General features: G+C 44.3%; 1 long non-coding RNA gene across 1 annotated transcript; it reads right to left on the bottom strand.

Annotated features, from left to right (window-relative positions):
- Nucleotides 1–5061: 5061 nt before the first annotated feature.
- Nucleotides 5062–16079, bottom strand: LOC125466952 (uncharacterized). Its single transcript, XR_007250533.1, has 3 exons — nucleotides 15986–16079; nucleotides 12485–12621; nucleotides 5062–6120 (listed from the first exon to the last, which is right to left on the bottom strand). It is a non-coding gene; the product is annotated as an uncharacterized LOC125466952 (long non-coding RNA).
- Nucleotides 16080–17039: the final 960 nt, after the last annotated feature.

The following is a 17039-nucleotide window of genomic DNA, read 5'->3' as shown; positions in this document are numbered from 1 at the left end:
GGAGTGTGGGATTTTGTAAACAGCTTCTCCCCCAACCCAGGCCCTCTCTCTTCAGTGCGTGCTGCTGCAGGCCATGTTGGAGTGTCAATTAACAGCAAATGCAGGGGAGAATTAGTCCGTGACTGGAGAAGCCATGGGTAGCTTGAAGTTCAGATAGCAGGGAGAGAAGGCACAAAGATCTAATGTTGGAGAGGAACTATGAACTGGGCTGTGACAGTGAGGATGGTCGGTACAGAGAATGATTGTCAACCTCCCACCAACCTCTTGTCCATTTCATGTTTCAAAACAGAAGCTGCCTTTCACCACGATAATAAAATGTGAGGCTGGATGAACACAGCAGGCCAAGCAGCATCTCAGGAGCACAAAAGCTGACGTTTCGGGCTTAGACCCTTCATCAGAGAGGGGGATGGGGGGAGGGAACTGGAATAAATAGGGAGAGAGGGGGAGGCGGACCGAAGATGGAGAGTAAAGAAGATAGGTGGAGAGGGTGTAGGTGGGGAGGTAGGGAGGGGATAGGTCAGTCCAGGGAAGACGGACAGGTCAAGGAGGTGGGATGAGGTTAGTAGGTAGCTGGGGGTGCGGCTTGGGGTGGGAGGAAGGGATGGGTGAGAGGAAGAACCGGTTAGGGAGGCAGAGACAGGTTGGACTGGTTTTGGGATGCAGTGGGTGGGGGGGAAGAGCTGGGCTGGTTGTGTGGTGCAGTGGGGGGAGGGGATGAACTGGGCTGGTTTAGGGATGCAGTGGGGGAAGGGGAGATTTTGAAACTGGTGAAGTCCACATTGATACCATATGGCTGCAGGGTTCCCAGGCGGAATATGAGTTGCTGTTCCTGCAACCTTCGGGTGGCATCATTGTGGCAGTGCAGGAGGCCCATGATGGACATGTCATCAAGAGAATGGGAGGGGGAGTGGAAATGGTTTGCGACTGGGAGGTGCAGTTGTTTGTTGCGAACTGAGCGGAGGTGTTCTGCAAAGCGGTCCCCAAGCCTCCGCTTGGTTTCCCCAATGTAGAGAAAGCCGCACCGGGTACAGTGGATGCAGTATACCACATTGGCAGATGTGCAGGTGAACCTCTGCTTAATGTGGAATGTCATCTTGGGGCCTGGGATGGGGGTGAGGGAGGAGGTGTGGGGACAAGTGTAGCATTTCCTGCGGTTGCAGGGGAAGGTGCCGGGTGTGGTGGGGTTGGAGGGCAGTGTGGAGCGAACAAGGGAGTCACGGAGAGAGTGGTCTCTCCGGAATGACATTCCACATTAAGCAGAGGTTCACCTGCACATCTGCCAATGTGGTATACTGCATCCACTGTACCCGGTGCGGCTTTCTCTACATTGGGGAAACCAAGCGGAGGCTTGGGGACCGCTTTGCAGAACACCTCCGCTCAGTTCGCAACAAACAACTGCACCTCCCAGTCGCAAACCATTTCCACTCCCCCTCCCATTCTCTTGATGACATGTCCATCATGGGCCTCCTGCACTGCCACAATGATGCCACCCGAAGGTTGCAGGAACAGCAACTCATATTCCGCCTGGGAACCCTGCAGCCATATGGTATCAATGTGGACTTCACCAGTTTCAAAATCTCCCCTTCCCCCACTGCATCCCTAAACCAGCCCAGTTCATCCCCTCCCCCCACTGCACCACACAACCAGCCCAGCTCTTCCCCCCCACCCACTGCATCCCAAAACCAGTCCAACCTGTCTCTGCCTCCCTAACCGGTTCTTCCTCTCACCCATCCCTTCCTCCCACCCCAAGCCGCACCCCCAGCTACCTACTAACCTCATCCCACCTCCTTGACCTGTCCGTCTTCCCTGGACTGACCTATCCCCTCCCTACCTCCCCACCTACACCCTCTCCACCTATCTTCTTTACTCTCCATCTTCGGTCCGCCTCCCCCTCTCTCCCTATTTATTCCAGTTCCCTCCCCCCATCCCCCTCTCTGATGAAGGGTCTAGGCCCGAAACGTCAGCTTTTGTGCTCCTGAGATGCTGCTTGGCCTGCTGTGTTCATCCAGCCTCACATTTTATTATCTTGGAATCTCCAGCATCTGCAGTTCCCATTATCTCTGCCTTTCACCACATTTTTTTTTTGCATAAATACACTCGACCACTTTCGGGTCAACGTGAAATATTTGCTGGTGGGGTAATTGTGCTGGAGGAAATGTTTGGAGCAAAAATCTCCATGGATTATTTAGCTGAAGTTAAAGGAGACAGAGTAATTTTTGACAAAGTGAGAGGGATAATTTGGGGAAGGCCACATAGAGAGGGAAAAGGGCCAGAAAGAGAGAGATAGGGATAAGAGACCAAGAAAGAGGCAATGAACTAAGAGCAAGGAAGAGGGCTAGGGGAATTGGGGATGAAGGAAAGCAGGCTGTGAGAGGAAGAAACCACTGGCTGAAAGTCAATTCACTTCTTACCTCCACATTCACGTGAATTCCACTGAGACCAGCTCAGAATGTGGCTCACCACATTAGGAAAGGTTTGGAGGGATATGGGCCAAATGCAGGCAGCTGGAACACAGTTGGCATGGGATGGTTGGACCAAAAGGACTGTTTCCATGCTGTATGACCACATGGTCAATTCGATGATCGATTCACTGCTTTTGTGAAAAGCCTCATCTTTCTGAAATTTGCTCACCACGACGCTCCCCATTCCCCCACACCCCCACCTCTCAATGAAATGTGGGCCCCCACTAAATAACATTGGCCACTCCAATCTGATCAAATGGTGCAGCAGACTCTGGAGTGGGGTGAGAAAGTCCTGCTCCAATGCGGCTGAGAGACTGGCTACCTGTGAAAGGAACCTTTCTGCAGATTACTAAAGTTGACTTCGTTGACATGTTCCGCCTCTTTGCAACCTGCTGAATAATCGAAGTTCAACAGGGTGAGACTCGAGCTGCGAAGAGCACTACACCTCAGAGTCACAACCAGACACCTCTCCGCCGACAATGAATTCCAACAGCCCTGACATCTTGCATTGGTTCATCAGATCAGCTGGTTGGTGCCAAAACCTCCAATGAGAAAGAAGAAAGCAAAAAAGGACAGATGCCCATTCAGCAGTATTAACTGGATGGAAGCAGCCCCAGCCTGATTCGAATGTACTGAGATATCACCAACTATTATATATGGCAGTGTGAATCATTTCTCAAGAGGGTTGGAATATAAAAGCAGTGATGTGCTTCTGAGACTTTATAAAGCTCTAGTTAGGCCCCATTTAGAATACCGTGTCCAATTTTGGGCCCCACACCTCAGGAAGGACACACTGGCCCTGGAGCGTGTCCAGCGGAGATTCACACTGATGATCCCTGGAATGGTAGGTTTAACGTACGATGAAAGGCTAAGGATCCTGGGATTGTATTCATTAGAGCTTAGAAGATTGAGGGGAGATCTAATAGAAACTTACAAGATAATGTTTGGCTTAGGAGGGGTGGACGCTGGGAAGTTGTTTCTATTAGGTGGGGAGACTAGGACCTGTGGGCACAGCCTTAGAGTTAGAGGGGGTAAATTTAAAATGGAAATGAGATGACATTTCTTCAGCCAGAGAGTGGTGGGCTTGTGGAATTCATTGCGATGGAGTGCAGTGGAGGCTGGGACGTTAGATGCCTTCAAGACAGAGATCGACAAATTCTTGATCTCACAAGGAATCAAGGGCTGCGGGGGGAGTGCAGGGAAGTGGAGTTGAAATGCCCATCAGCCATGATTTAAATGGCGGAATGGGCACGATGGGCCGAATGGCCTCACTTCCACTCCTATGTCTTATGGTCTTATTTCAAGGGGTCTTTCTACAAGGGGGTAAGTGAACTGGACAAGACAGCTGACAAGCAGGAACAGCTACAGTTATCGATCAAGCCCAACTCACATCAGCAATGGATGGAGTAGCCCAATCAAATCTTCTGGATGTTTCAGAATGACACGTAAAAGTCACATACCAGATGCTGTAATCAGCATTTTTAAAGAAAAAACACCTTTCTCCTTATATCCCTCACCATCCCCTCCCCCATATCTTGGTGTCCATTGACAGTAAAGTGGGTTCAAACAAACACTCCCCCCCACCCCCGAAACAGCTGCACCAGCTCACTTTTCTATCATTAATGAATAAATGTGTAATTGGCTGGAATGATGGGTTTGAGCAGACTGGTAATTATAGAACTGATTAACTGCTCTGCTTGTTCGGTACACACTGCGTTCTGGAAAACAGCACATTGTCAACCCATCATTCTCACCTCCCGGAAATCTGTGATGGATACCCGCAGGTTCGGGGTGTGTGAAAATTCCTGAAATACTTTCCTCTTGCACATTAAAAATGATAATTAAAAAATCTCCCTTAGTATGACCACATGGTGTCAATGAACTAACAAAATCATATGATGATTGTATAACATAACAATGAGAGCTTTATCAAATACTGAATCTTTTATATATTTGTTCTGAGGATGTGGGTGCTGGTAACAACATGAACACATACCAAATACTGACAACATCCAACTCATTTTCTTCAGTACCCATCACAAATTTTGATTCCCAGCCACTCTCTGAGGTTAAGACTGATTGATCAAAAGCTGAACTGAAATTGTTGGTTGGTTCACTGAACTAACTGGTTTCCGCGCAAACGTTTTGTCTCTCTTCGAGGTGACATCTTCAGTGCTGTCTAGCCTTTGCTGAAGCGCCGTTGTTCTGTCCTGCTCTGAACTGTCTGTCATGGTGGGTAGTCCTGTTTCCGGCTTTGTACTCTAGTGGTATGTAAACTGGATCTATTTCAACACGTTTGTTTATCACACCGGTGGTTGAAAACCAGGCCTCCAGGAGCTACCATGCTTGTTTTTATTTTGCTTGTCCTAGTACTATAACTTTGTCCATTGGGACAAACAAGGGTCAAGAAGGCAGCTCACCACCACCATCTCAAGGGGCAACTAGAGGCAGGCAATAAAAATTGCTGGCCCAGTCAGTGATGACAATGTGCCACAAGCAGATTAAAAAAAAATTGTGGTTTGGTGTCATGGTTTGTTTGATAACTCTCCTTTGAGACATCTTGGGATATTTAGTACCTTAAAATGAAATCCCTGTGTTATTACTGCCAATTCCAAGTTGTCCTTAAGAAGGTGGTGCTGAACCTCAGTTAAACCACTGTTGTCTGCGTGGTGTGGGGACACCCACAATACCATGAGAAAGGAAGCTACAAGATTTGACTCATCAACAATGAAGGCATGGCGATAAATTTCCACATCAGGATGGTGCATGTTTCAGAGGGAAACTTATAACCAATGGCATTCCCAATCATGTGCTGGGCTTGTTCTTCTCTGAAATCACTGGTTTGAAAGGAGCAACTGAAGGAGCCTTAGAATGTTGCTGCATTGTCTTCATACAATTCGCTCTGTAACCGCAGTGAGGCAGCGATAGATGGACTGAATACTGTAGCAAGTGTGCAATGCAATGTGGACCCCATGACATAGTATTAGAACGACTGTTGGTCTTGGAGAATAAATATGAATTTGGATGTTGTAAAAATAACATTTTTATTTTACGTTGAGCATTGAATTGGGATAATGGCCGATTTACAACAAAGGACCAAGAAACTACTGTACTTTTTAAAAACAAGTTTCTGAAACTCATTGTGAGTTTGATTATCCTGTTGCTTTGAAAAAAAAGGGGTAAGTTGTTCAGCATTTGGCTGCGTACACAAAGTAAAGTTTAGCCGGCAACAGGTTGTTGATTGGTTTGTGGAATTGTGACGGACAGTCTGGTGATAACTATCTCGTCAGCTCTTGGGAAAGTCAACAGCTTGTGGGTGTGAATGATGTTGGTGGAAGCCTTCAGACCTGTGGAAGAGGAGATGGTATCTCTCTTTCTCTCTCTCGTTCCAATAAAATGCCTGAAGCTAAAGAAAGCCAGCTGTTTTCTCCTAGCAGTTGCTGGAAACTGTTGCTCTTAAACCACTAAGCCAGAGACTTTATTAGTTATCAACCACTTGCTCTGCACCTCCTGTGAAGAAGTGGAAGAGCCTGAAGGTAAAGAATGGAAACAAACGGAAGTCCATCTCCAACTCCTCCTGTTTGAATCCTGAAGACTGCTGCCATTGAACTGTTACCAGAAAAGTTCCACTCCATCCAGTACACCAAGGTTTTTTTGGCTGTATAAATGTATATATAAGTGAGATTTAGAAGGAAGTCACAGTTGTAACTCACAGTGTTATATGTCGACAGTTCATAGACTCTACCACAGGTAAACAGCTATTAATTTGTAATAAATAGAACTTCTTGTTAAGTCCAGAAACTAGGTACACATTTTATGTTAAATTGGGTTTACCAAATATACTTTGATGAAACTTGTTAATTTTTGTGATGACTCCAGAAAGAGAGGAGATTTATTTCCAGTATGTTCCTCCAGCAAGGGATAGCAATAGTTAGAGAACATTTAGGTTTGAAGATGATGTAACACACAGCAAAATAGTTAATAGTGAGCAGGATACTAGAAGGAGTCAGCAAAACAAACAGGTTCGTGAAACATGTAGATGTAACCAAATTCAATTAAATGCACTTTGAGGGAAAGAATACCGAAATGGTAGATATTCTGACAGTGATGTATGAATGCAGTGACGTGCAAATAAATGTTCACAAATTCTTGAAAACATGACAGGACAGGCCGAAAGGCCATTAAGAAGGTATTTGGTTATCTGGCATTGCTCGTAAGGGCACTGAATACAAAATCAAGGAACTCATGCTCAACCTTAAAAGTTATGATTTAGGCTTTAGCAGGACTAGTGCATCCAATCTAAGCACCACATTTTAAAACGGATATTGAGGTTGTGGGTTGGGTGAACAGGTTTACCAGGATGATATTCAGAAAAGTGAGAGTTCAGTTATTTGGAGAAATTGAGGAACTAGGATTATTCACTTCAAACCAGAGAAAGTTAAGGAGACAACTAATAGAAGAGCTTTGAAGGAGCAAGTAGGAAGAAATGGTTTCCTTTGGTTAGTGGATTAAGAATCAAAGATTGTAAGACAGAAGTAGGCCATTCAACCCACTGGGTCCACTCTGTTGTTTATTAAGGTCATGGCTGGTCTGATAATCCTTAACTCCACTTTCCTGCTGTGACTCCATAATCTTCCATTCCGTTACTGATTAAAAATCTGTCTCTCTCAGCCCTGAAGACATTTAATGACCCAGCCTCGACATCCCTCTGCAGGAAAGAATTCCATTGATTCACTACCCTCCGAGAGGAGAAATTCCTCCTCACCTGTGTCTTGAATGAGTGACCTCTTACTCTCACTTACTTCTGCCCTCGACCACAGACTCTCCCACAGGGGGAAATAACTTCTCTGTCCCCAGCTTGTCAAGCCCCCTAAGAATATTACACATTTCAATCAGGTCTCCTCTCATTCTCCTGAACATCACTGAGTTAATGGTCCAACATACTCATACTCAGGAACAATATAGTGAACCTTCTCTGGACTGTCCCCATACCACTTTTGTCCCTCCAACCCCCCAACACCTCCTCACACTCCCACGGCATCTTCCCGTACAATTACAGGAGGTGCAACACCTGCCCAATTATCTCCACCCTCTTCAACACCCAGTGCCCCAGATGCATCTTCCAGATGAAGAAATGATTTACCTGCAGTTCATTTCAATCCAGCCAGCTATACTCGCTGTTTATGATGCAGTCTCTTCTTCACTAGGGAGATAACACACAGACCGAGTGCCTGCTTGGCCAAACACCCACTCCCTGTCCGTAAATTGATCCTGAACTTCCAGTGCCTGACATGTCAAGGTCATGTGTTCTCACACTAACATCTCTATCTAGCAACAGTCAACATAAGCTGGAGGATCAATGTCTCATCTTCCACCCAGGTACCCTACAGCCTTCAGGAATCAATGTTGAGTTTAACCATTTCAGAGCATGAATACCTCCCTCCACATTTGTTACCCATTCAATGTCTTCAGGTCCATTCCTGTATGGGTTACTCTGAGCACAGCCTATCCATTTACAAATATTCACAGTCCCTGTTATCATCTCCTCATTCCTGGAATATTATCAACAACCTCTTTGCCTGCTTCCCCTTTCTCTTTCTCTCTCTGGGCACTGTTCCCATCTTTCTGCGTAACACTACATCCCTCCCCCTGCGGTGACTCGAAATATCAACCTTGTTTTCTCTGTCCACAGATGCTGCCAGACCTATTGAACTTCTCCAGCATTTTCTGTTTTATTTGTTCCTTTCCATAGATAAGGGGATCAGAGCTGTTCACCATATTCGAGGTATTGGCTAATTAGTGCCTTGAATACTTTTAGCAAGAATTTCCCAATTTTACACTGAATTCCCTTTGACATCAAGACCAATGTCCCATGTGACTTCTCTGTGAGCTGACGAATTGGGATGGTAGGCGTTTGTGATTTAGATGTAAGGACTCTCAAATCCCTACGCTACAGGTTTCTGCAGTCTTCCTCCATTTAAATAATATTCAGCTCCTCGATTCTTCCTGCCCAAGTGAATAACCTCATATGTTCCCACGTTAAATTCCATCTGCCAACATTTTGCCCACTGACTTATCTTGTCTATCCTCACCACTTGCCATCCTACCTATTTTTGTTTATCCACAAACCTGGTGATTCTACATTAATTTTCCTCATCCAAGTCATTAATATGTATTGTAAATCACTGTAGCCCCAGTACTGAATCCTCCATTAGTTATGGGTTGTTATTCTGAAATTGTATTGCTCCACCATCTGAAGTGTTTTTTTTAAATGGCTAATCTTCTATACATGCTAATATAGTATTTCTCAACACTTTGGGCTCTAACCTTATTGAGTAGCCTAATATGTGGTACTTTATCAAATATCTTTTGGAAATCAAATACATTCCTTCTACTGGATTTGAACCTGGGTTCCCAGAGCATTACCTGGGTGCCTGGATTAATAGTCTAGTGATAATACCACTAGGCCACTACCACCCCTCCTCAAAGAGTTCTAGTAAATTTGTCAAGGTAAATTAAGAAAAACTTCTTCAGAGAGATGTTCAGGGATGGGATGCTCTACACTGAAGTGTGAGAGAATCAGATTCCATAGGAACTTTCAAAAAGTGACTGTGCCTGTGGTGAAGAGGTGTAATGTGTAGGGATGTGTGGCACTAAAATGAGCAGCTCCTTCACAGGCACAGGGGGCTGAATAACCACCTCTTATGTTGTAAAATTCAGCGCCTCTGTGAATCAGGAGGAGCCTGGGCTATGTAAACTTGGAGCATCTCCTCACATCTCTGGGCAAATTATATTGCGATAGAAAGCTGGAGTCCCGTAGTTGGGTTGTGGTTAGGGTTATTATGATCAGTGCCCCGCTGAACTTGCCACCTGTGCTACTGACAGCAAGAGGGTAGTTTCTGCCCGAGGCCTTGCCCCAGTGACAGGATTGCGGTAAAGAACCTGCTCACAAGTACTAAGCACATGCACCAGCTCTTTGAATGCATTACCCCTGAACTCCCTACTCCCCAACCCTCACAACTTACAACAATTTGCATTCACATAGCCCTTATACAGTCATAAAATGTTGAAATTGAATTATAAGTGTATAATAGGCAAAGTCTGAACAGATGGTCAACAGGTAGACTATATGAGGAGCTTCTTAAAGGATGACAGAGAAGAGGGCAGGCTTAAGAATAGAATTCTAGAGTTCAGAGTCTGAGAGCTAAAAGCATAGCTGCCAATGGACAGGAAAAAGAAACAGGAAAGTGGGAGAGAGAGGGGGAGTAAACAGAGCTCTTGGAGGTTTGTGGGGCTGGAGGAGGTTAAGAGGAAGGGAGGCAAAAATCCACAGACACAAGGTCGAGAATTCTAAAATCAAGATATTGATGAAGTAGAAGCCGTGTAAGTTAGCGAGCACAGCAGGTGATGAGTGAATGGCGTGCAATGCGGGTTCGAAGTGGAGTTTTCGATGAGCCCACGTTTAGGTGAGATGGGAGATGGGAGGTTGACCATGAGAATTTCAGCAGCTGAGAGGTAGCAGAGACAGGTGATGCGACGGCTGTAGCAATATGAGTCTAGACAGTACAGTCACTCCCCTTGAGAGCCACAGTTCCACTTAGATCTTCTGTGTTGTGACTGCAAGCTTAAAATTTGCAGCAATTCACAATTTGGCAGTTTCACACAGCCACAGTCGTGGGGAAGACTAGAGCTGCCATATTGCGTAAGGTGCCTTCCTGGAACTTTTATCACATGACTTCCATATCCAATTTCCTGCCTGGTCAAACATCCTTTTATTCTATCTCCGATGTCATTAAGAACAAATAAATGAAAGTGTTCAAAAGAAAAAGAGATAAAGACTCTGTCCTGGAGATTAATCTTTAATTCTTGGAGGCTTCAAGACAATCTGGAGGCTTGACAACGAGCTTGTGATAAGACTCAGTGGTTGTAAACAGAGTTTACACAGAAATGTGAATATTGACTTATCGTGCACGAATTTAGTCACTCCCTGCCTAGGATCAATGTGATTTCAGATGGTTTCATTAAGTCCTTGAATTCCTGCCATGGAACAATACTGTAAAAAGTTTCAGCAAGTCAGAAAATGGAAAAGCAGGACCTCAACCAACAACAGAAGAATAATTTTATTTTGTTTCCACCTGTTTCTCCTTCTTTGTTTATGGGTTTTGAGTCTTAAAGGGTCACCTTCCTCTGGACATTGGCAATTGTCTAGAATCCAACCAAGTATTTAATGCATTAGTAACAGACCATTCGGCCCAGCAAGTCAATGCCAGCGTTTGTGCTCCACACAGGACTCCTCCACGCCCTCCTTCATCTAATCCTATCCACATATCCTCTATTCCTTTCTCCCTCATACGTTTGTCTAGTTTCCTCTTAAATGTAATCATACCAGTCACCTCAACTGCTCCCCGAGGCTTCCTCGCAAGTTCTTTATCAGATTAGTTGTCCACAGTTTTATCTTTACGATGCCCTGCTTTGAACTTGGTCCACAAGTGGAGACATTCCATTGATCCAAGCTTGTTCACAATCTCACAGTCACACATGCGTGCTTTTTTTAGAACAATGGTCAGCAGCAGGATTCTGCCACTTAAACCCAAAGGGTCAGAGGTCAATAATACTGTCCCATCAGCCAGGTGAGTCAGCCTAGACAGAGGTATATATTGCAGACATGTTTCTGTCTAAACTCTGTGCACGTTCAGAGCTGCTCCTCTTCAAGTGTGTTAAAGGCCAATGAATAAATAAAAATTCTAAAAAAATGTCATTTAAGTATTTATGGGCTGGCTCATTGCAGTGAAGAACAAAACAGATAAAGGAAGAATATGCATTTCTATCACAACTTTCATAACCTCAGATTGTCCCAAAGTGCTTTGCAGCTAATGAGGTACTTTTAGAAGTGTTGTAATGTAGGGAACGCAGCAGTATTATTTCGGCTCAGCAAGATCACACAAAACAGCAGTGTTATTGTTTGTTTCTGGGATTTTCTTGAGGGATAAATATTAGCCAAGCGACAAGGTAGATCTCCCCTTCTCTTCCTCCATATATAGTGCCCTGGGAATTTTCCCATCCACCTGAGGGAGACTGATGAGAACTTGGTTTAACAATTCCTCTGTAAAACAGCACGTTGGAGGGTGCAGTGCTCCCTGGGCAATGTTCCTGGAGGGTCAGCCTTGACATTGTGCTCACACCTTTGGAAGAGTAATCTGAAGGCATATGGACTCACAACTGAGCCATAGCTGGATGGGTCAAGCTGTTGTGTGGTGGAGATTACTGACGTGAATAGTGGGAAGCCCAATATCCCACCTACCTGTATTAAAGACTATCTTTAGAGAGGCCTGGGTCACTTTTTTTGAATTATTTAGAATAACTTGTGATGTCCCAAATCTGATCATTATCATCTACTTGCAAAGTCAGTGGCCTAGGAACAGGGTGAATGAGGCCAGACCATCAGCCAGAAGCTCCTAGTAACCCTGCTACAAGATATCTGTTGTGAGAATGTTTCAAGGATTCTGAAGTCTTGATTTCTCAATCCCAGACATCTGGTATAGTCAAAATGGATATCCTAATTTCTGATGATGAAGGGAATCCAAGGATGCGGGCATAGAGCTGCCAGGTGGAATGAGGCGGAAGATCAGACAATCATTTTAACTAGCAGAGCAGTCTCAAGAGGCCAAATGGCCTACTTCTGGATCTTATTTCTCAAGTTCTTGTGCTGTGTTCCCTCTTCTGCATATTTTTATCATCATTCTCTTGCCCAGAATTAAAAATAAATGCTGGAAAGGTATAGATCAGGAAGGATATTATTAACTCATCCATTCAGAAAACCCAATATCCTAATGTTTGACAGCTTGCTAAATTACCCAGAAGTTATCCATCCCCATCACCCGTCCATATAGAAACAATGTCGTCCATGATCATTCATTAAACTGCCTTTGCCTGTTCCTCTGTGTCGCCCACCCCTCACTTCCCCAGCAGTCTCTTTTCCATTTGACTTGGTGTTTCAGATTTCCCTTCCTTAATAATCTTACCTACATTAGGGAGGTTCTTCATTCACTCTTTCCTCCTACCCTCACACTCTCATCTTCTTCCTTTCTCCTCATTCTTCTTCCAGAGCTGTTAACATCACAGACGCATTCGAAATAATCTCAGAGTGCCTCCACTTGCCCTAAAGATTACAAAAGAGCTGCAATTAATCTGTGAAACTAGGACAGGAGTGAGGCCATTTAACTAAATTCCATTGTATTTTGTTTAACTCTTTTACATCATTACCACGTTCTTACATTTGTACTCTGTTGTATTGGATCCATTGTTCCAATCTAATGTATATTCAGCAGACATTCGTGTCGCGACATTATCACATGAATCTTAGAAATTACCTCTACTGGCAATTATACATGGTGTTGAGCAGGAGTCCTACTCTGGCATGGTATTCTCTATCCCATTTGCTGCAAAATTCAGCAAAATAGAATATAAAATGGTCATTCAGTAACACAGAAACTGGGCAACACTGGACAAATAACATTTTGTCAAAGCCTTTTACCTTGCACTCATCTGGGCAAATTCGAAGAAATATCACAATGAGGAGAAAGTGAGAGGAGCATGTTGATGGGTTGGCAAGTGAACTGTGGTTCGTAGAGTTTTAATTCTGTTAAAAATTTAAACAGATCTTGGCAGTTAACTGTCAGTCATCATCAATTAATGCATTAAAGTATCTCTATTAGTTACAGTCTACTTGCCAACCAACCAGCAGCACACTCGTACAGCATAAAAGTCATTTTCCATTTACTTTAGTATTTTGTGCCAATTGTCCCAATAAGTGCAAGTTGAAAAGCTTTGACTTTATGTGCATTTTTCATGTAATATAATATATACAGAGTTCACTGTTGTATAAATAGTTTGCGCTATTCCAAAATGTAAACAGGGTCCATAAGGTTTGCTTTCACATCACAATAGATACAGATTATGCTGTGATATTGGCTCAGGGTGGGAAACATCACTTAGACGTCAGCCCACTCAATGATGGCCCCTCCTCCTCACCCACACAGCCCCACCCTCCCCTTGAAGCCCCTGCAAGGAAGGGCCGAAAATTCTGGAATGTTGACAGAGTCATCAGTGAGACAAAACACGGACTTGGCTCAAACAAGAGCTTTGACAACGTTACCAGAAAAATTGAGTTAGGAAAGTTCTTACATTTAGTGACAATTTTGAGGCTGGCATAGAAAATCAGGATCCCCACTGGTCCTTTCGCAAGGAGTCTGATCCACAGAGAGGTCTGGCAGAAGGGTTGCAATTTAACCTAGAGCCTTGCCTTCACGTTTATTGATGTTGGCTAGTTCTGGTTTTGCTTAGAACAGAGTGGTAGCTCTTCAGGAAAGCTATGGGAAAACGTTGTTTGTGTGGGGCTGGAGTCACATATTGGCCTCAACTGTGTAAGGACAGCTGACTTCCTGCCCCAAATGGTCATTAATGAAACCATGTCAGCTGTTGCATGTTTACGTTTACTGATAGCAGCTTTCTTTAAAATTCCAGACTGATTCAGATTTTGTTAAAATGAATTCAAATTTGCAAACTGTCAGAATCAGCTCAGTGACATGACATAATACACTGATACCTGAGGCTGTTTTGAATTTAAATCACCTATTTACATCCAATTAAAAACATAAACAATTCCGTAATTCTACCTTCGTAACTCTAATGAATCCCATTACTTTGTTATAAATCCCCTCCAAAAGCTTAATCCCCACTTGAAGATAAGTTGATCAGAAAATCCTTGGTCAAAATCCTGGAGCTCCCTCCTGTAACAACACTGTTATGTATCTGTACCATAGGACTGCAACGGTTCAAGACATTCCACCTTGTCGACGGCAAATGGGGTGGGGAGTAGGAATATGCACCATCGTTACTCAAACACCCACATTTCACTTATCTGTATGTTATGCATGTTTCTACATATAGAAAACAAAATGCATATTAGAATGTGACTTACCAGTGTTCCACAAAGGGGAAAAATAGCCTACTTCAGACTACAATCAAATCCAGGAGGAGAGATTCTGTGAGTGTTTCATTTCTGAGTCTCTGAGAGAAACTCCTGTGTTAGCTCTTGGGAGAGGGTCTAATGAAGGATATTTGGCCATAATGTTATCGTTATGGTCCACTATGTTTATGTGGTCAAGCAGAACTGAATATCTCTGTGGACCACTTCAAACGGTAGTCAATGGTCAACCAGACAGGCATAGAACCAGAGTCACAAATAGGCCCATACCTGGTAAGGACAATATGCTTATTTCCCTAAAGGACACTAGGGTAGATGCTGAAAGGATATGTTTCAGCAGGAGATAGAACGACATGCTTTAAAATACAAGGCAACAAAACCAGAAATAGTTGGAGAAACTCAGCACGTCCAGCAGCATCTGTGAAGAGAGAGAAACAGAGTTACAGGTCCAGTGACCTTTCTCGGAACTAGTCCTCATTCAAAAAATAAGTTCAGATTCTCAAAATGGGACTTAAACTTGCAATCCAAGAGAATATTAGTCCAGGCCCCTGGATTATTAGTCCAGTTGCATCGCTGTGACACAGCTGTAACCTAAACCATCATCCATTTCTCACAGACTCATGCCTCAGTGGGGTCTACTGGTTGGTATTGGTTTGTGCCGCTGACTCCCTGCCACTGGGAGAAAGGTATCCTGCCGGATAAGATGGTTGGCTTGAGGAGCTCATGTAGGATACAAGGCATCCCTCATTTTGGAACCTTCAAAATCTCTACCAGGCGACTGCAGAGCTTGTGCCTCAGCATCTAGTCATAGCTCAAAACACCGGGGTATTGGCAATGATCAAACCCTTAACATCTTCCCCCCCCCCACCCCATCCCAACTCCCCCACTACCGACCACCTAGCCACCCCGCCATCCCACCCCCGCCCCTTCAAACCCTGGGATGAAGAGGAAAACAGATCCCCAAGGATAAACCAGCAAGTGTCCCTCTGACTCATCTTCCGCCAGACATTACACAGAGGACCTGGTGAAGACTGAGTGCCCGCCTTGTCGGAAGAGACACAGACCCTGGCACAATGCAAGCAGCAGGAAGAGGCGGAAAAACACAACAAAAATAAATGTAAAAGGGAGAGTCTCTCTGTGGCCCGGCTGTACAGAGAACTCCAGAAGCAATCTCATAATCAGCAATAGTCAGGCACAAGACAGAACCTGCACTCAGAAGCCAAGAGACTTCAGTCAAAGGAGCACAAAATGAAACCCTCCTCAGATTTATTAATGGATCTTTTAAGCATTTGGCTATGTTTTTACTTCCAACATAAAAAATTCTTCTTTGATTCTCCCACACTGACACAACATTCGATAGAATTTCTCCCGACAATAAAGACACGATCTACAAGCGCGTGCACAGAGAGAGAGAGAGAGAGAGAGAGAGGGGGGCACACACACGCACACGCACACGCACTAACACACACACACACACACACACACGCACACACACACACACACACACGCACACACACAAAAACGCCTGATCACAAACCTCCTCCTTTATCTCTCCCTTTTTCTGTGTCCTCGGTGGTGGATTCAAGACAAACGATTCCCAACAATCAGCGTTTGTTCAGCAGGATGGCAGCAGCTGGGAACTGACTGCCTCTGACCTAAGTGCCAATGCTAGTGGTGCCAACTGCATGACATCACCAGGCATTCCCCCCACCCCTCCACTCCCCCACACAAACACAACCCCCTCCTCCCCCTCAGACAGCGGCCTATGCACATTGAGAATCACGGGAAGGATATCTGCTCACTGGGCAACTGCATATAACCCGAGTGGATAAAGGAAGCCTCTCTTTTGAATTTAACTAGAATTTATATTTTCTTCCTTTCTACTTTCAATCACGCGGTGCTGTTTGGGCTTCCATGTGAAACAATTTCTGGTGATAAAGGAGAAGCCAACAGTGAAATAGGCCACTCGGCCCAGCCCAGCTTTGCAGCTGATTAGCTACTTATTATTTTAGTTGAACTATGGAGAATACAATGTCTTAAAGAGTCAATATTTTTTAGAAAAATTGTCCTGCAAGCAATTTATTTATGTGCACAACAGAAGGCAGCTTCTTTCACAGTAAACTTGCGGGAAATGATCTTTCCCACATCACCGCAACATTTCAGTGTTAATTAAAAGAAGCGAGTCATTATATTTCTAAAACAATAACTTTAGTGACCTCTAATCATAATTTCTTGCCTCTGCTTTCTTTCTCCCAAATTCATTCTGAGTGTGTGCGTGTGACTGGCAAAGTCCAAATTCATTGCCTATCCAAGACCACCAAGAGATAATGGTGGTCAGCTGTCTTCTAACAATCATACAGTACAGGAAAACAAAAGCTATTCTGCCAATCAGGGCTGTGCCAGCTGTTTAAAAGAATGAACTAATTTGTTCAATGCCTTGTCCCTGTATTTCTGGATCATTTCCTGTCTTAAACTGCTGCAGCCAATGATGCCAGGTAATCCTGGACCAAAGAGAAGGAGTCGCCATCGATAACTGAAGTCACGCGTGGTTGACACTTGCCAGAAAAAAGATGGCTGCTTTACCCAGTTTA

This window comes from Stegostoma tigrinum, chromosome 32 (genome assembly GCF_030684315.1).
Source record: "Stegostoma tigrinum isolate sSteTig4 chromosome 32, sSteTig4.hap1, whole genome shotgun sequence".
Taxonomy (NCBI): Eukaryota; Metazoa; Chordata; class Chondrichthyes; order Orectolobiformes; family Stegostomatidae; genus Stegostoma; species Stegostoma tigrinum.
Note: the sequence above shows the minus strand (reverse complement) of the source record. Positions and strands in the feature narration are given on the sequence as shown.